General features: G+C 41.3%; 1 protein-coding gene across 1 annotated transcript in view; it reads left to right on the plus strand.

Annotated features, from left to right (window-relative positions):
- The first annotated feature begins 1,871 nt into the window (after positions 1-1,871).
- lrrc24 (leucine rich repeat containing 24) overlaps positions 1,872-3,437 on the plus strand; it is a 20,783-nt gene continuing 19,217 nt past the window's right edge. Inside the window, exon 1 of the mRNA XM_020604561.1 lies at positions 1,872-2,258. The gene's annotated coding sequence lies outside the window, so the exon portion shown is untranslated. The remainder of the gene's footprint in view (positions 2,259-3,437) is intronic.

Genomic DNA, 3,437 nt, shown 5'->3' on the forward strand with positions numbered 1-3,437 from the left:
GTTGTAATTTAACATTTGTTGCTTCTCTTGTGAGCCAAAATGGGAGCATTAAGAGCAGGAAGAGGGAAGATGGAGAAAGGAGCCCATTGCTCTTACAGAACATTAGAGTTTGATGTTAATTATCCTGATGTGGGTCGAAATAGGCTCATGCTGGCCCACAGGGGATAGAAAGAGGAGATCATTAAAATCTGAGCGCAAGACACACACACACTATGGCACACTCAGCATCACAAAGACAAGCAATTAAGCACAAACTAATGTACCTGCTAAAACATGGGAACCTTTTCACGAGTATATGCGCGCATGCACATATGCTGCATCCCTTACACATGCACACAGCCGTTAATCAAGCAATGCTAAATGTGGGTCAATGTGGTTTTATCCACTGGAGTGTGTGATTTGTGAGAGACCAAGTCATCATCAGAGGGGACACACACACTGGCACTAAGGCAATACCTTAGTAGTAAGCCAGCATAGAGGTCTTAACGGTTAGCCAGCTAAAGGTAATGCATAAGTGCTTCAAGTAATGAGCTATCTAAAAAGTCATGAAAACTGTTTAGATACTGAGATAAAGGTAATGGGTAAATACTTTAAATGGCAAGGTAAAGGTAATGGATAAATGGTTGAAATACACAGTTAAAAAACAGGTAGTTTTAAAGAATGTTTCTGTTTATTTTATATAGTTGCCTCACAGCAAGAAGGTCCCAGGTTTGAGCCTGGTCCTACTCAGGGCCTTTCTCTGCAGAGTTTGCATGCTCTCCTTGTGCCTGCATGGTTTCTCTCCGGGTACTCCAGCTTCATCCCACAGTCCAAACACATGCATCTTAGATTGGAGACTCTAAATTGCCCATAGGAATGAGTGAGTGAGTTGTGAGTGTGTGTGTGAGCCCTGCGATAGACTGGTGACCTGTTCAAGGTGGACCCCGCCTCTCATCCAATGTCAGCTGGGATAGGATCCAAGCCCACATGATTGGCTCCAGCCCCCCTGTGACCCTATTCAGGAATAGGTGGTATAGATAATGGATGGATGGATGGAGATACCTCAGTAGTGGCTGAAATACAACTCATAGATTAAAGATTAAAATGTCTTGGTTCTGCCAAACAGTAGCCTAGTACAGCAAATGCACATCTCAACAAATTAAGCTCAACATTTGTTTAATGTATGTTCATTACTACTTTACATTAACACTTCTGAAATGTCATGAGTGGTATTTTAGTTAGTAGGACAAAAAAAAAAATTGGAACCAGTATTCTCACCATCATGAGGAACATGAGCCCCAAACTAAAAATATCTTCAACAAAGCATTTCAAAGTTACAATTGCTAAACAATCAGGAAAAGGCTCAACTTCATCTTGTCCCTCACAACCAGTAATGAACTGTAGCCGCCTGCTATGACTGTGCCATATGGTTTTGTGGGATATTGAAGGGCCGCCGTTCAACTTCAATTCACTTGCCCTTGGCCAGACAAAAATGGCGCTTTTACAACTCCAGTTCATTGTCCGGTTTCCCGCACTTAACTCCTGTCGTCGCTAGTGCAGGGAGAGAAAGGACGAGCGTCACTGTCAGTGGCACAGCGCGCACGACCACACGCCCATAACCTTTAATAATGAAAGGCGAGGCTGCTGTCCAAGGTTCTGAAATCAGTCCGGCGCTTCAAAGTGACGCTACTCTACATGTTTATCCTGATTTATTTAGCTGCGGAAATTACACTTAGAGTTAACTATAACAACTTCTCTACTGAAAGTGAATTAACAGGACTTTAGTCCCCCCGCCGCCTCGCTGTGTCTCTTTCTCTTTGTAAGAAAGAAAGAGAGAGGGGGGAGCGCGAAAGAGAGAGAGAGAGAGAGAGCGAGAAGGGGGAAGCGAGTAAATCCAAGCAGGGATAATTAGAGGAGCAGGTCAGTATTGGAACATAGCATCCAGCGCAGAGAGAAAGATCAAGAAAAGCGAATCAAAGCCGTGTGAAGAGTCTAAATCGACCAACATCCGCGCTGACGTCCAGCGTTGGCAGATGCAGCAGCTTCCTCCAGCTCTCAGCATCCAGTTACAACGGAAGAGCTCAGCCTGTGTGGACTCTAAACCGCTGGCCAGTCAGCAGCGGAGCGCAGGGAGGGAAACAAAGCTCTGGCTCATATCTGCAGTCATTTCAAGTAGCATTCATCTTTATTTATTTATTTGTTTTGAATTTTGTCTCTCAAGTCGCACGAGCAAGTGAGGAGACTGCTGCCAAGATCAAGTCCGTGCAAGCAGGGAAACGGTAGGTCGCAGTGGTGTGTTGGGGAAAGGGGGGGGGGGAGGACAGTAACAAAATGAGGTTGTCAGATACTGTTTGGTAGCGACTGCTTGATCCAGTTTAGTCCTAAAAAACACCAGTAAAGGATTGTGTAGTGTTGATGTAGGCTATACTGAAGTATATAACTACCTGTGGTGTACTTCAGGAGATTGCAGAGGACGATTCAAACAAAATATGTCAATTGTTTTTGTAAGTGATATAATCTCGGGAATGAATTTAAAGTGAAAAGAAAGGCCATTATTTTGACATTCAGGTATTCTTGAAGCTTCCCAAAGCCCCAAATCAGGGTTGCTGTTATTGCGGAGTATTCTATCACTTCCCTAAGAAGTCATTCATTCATGCTATTACAGGTTGCAATAATTATAGTAGTTAACAGTTCAATATAGTGTAGCACAGTAAATAGACTATGTATATGTAAATTAAAAGACGACATAAACACTATGATTACAATATTTTGTCTACCCTCATTGATATGAAATGGGAAACACATCTCAGTATAACACAAACCATCCCATTTCTCCAGTCAGTCACATATAAGAATGTGTAAGCAGGTTGCAACCAGATTAATGAAAACAGAGCATAAGATATATAAAAGTCAAGCCATTCATTCTGCTCTGGCATAATTCTCTGACTCATACATTTCACAGCCCATGAGTTGAAGATAATTGTGAAGGAAACTGCTGTGATTGATTGCATCAACCAACCCTGACAATTAGAATGGAAAGTGTGCAAAAGTGTTTGTGCAAGGGAGAGAAAGAGACTGGAAAAAAATGGCATTTGAAATCTCACAAGAATTGATTTGATTCGATTTGATTTATTTATTCTTTCAAGCATGTAAAGACAGTTGATATGTCAACACACATAATTTTACACATATCCAACAAATGCTAATCCAATATCAATTTGCTTATACCTAGTACATGCTTGAATGGAGTAGGAAGAAGTCAGACTTATCCAGTCCTACCCCATGACATCATCTTACATCATTGGTTTGCAAGCAGTATCTCTACATAAATAATTCTCTTCCACACCACACAAGTAATATACTAAAAAAATATAACAGTGTTAACATTCTTACATAATTACATTCTTAAATAATTCTCTTCTACACCACACAAGTAATATACTAAAGAATTATTACAA

Source organism: Monopterus albus, unplaced genomic scaffold (assembly GCF_001952655.1).
Source record: "Monopterus albus unplaced genomic scaffold, M_albus_1.0 scaffold66.1, whole genome shotgun sequence".
In the NCBI taxonomy this organism is placed as follows: domain Eukaryota; kingdom Metazoa; phylum Chordata; class Actinopteri; order Synbranchiformes; family Synbranchidae; genus Monopterus; species Monopterus albus.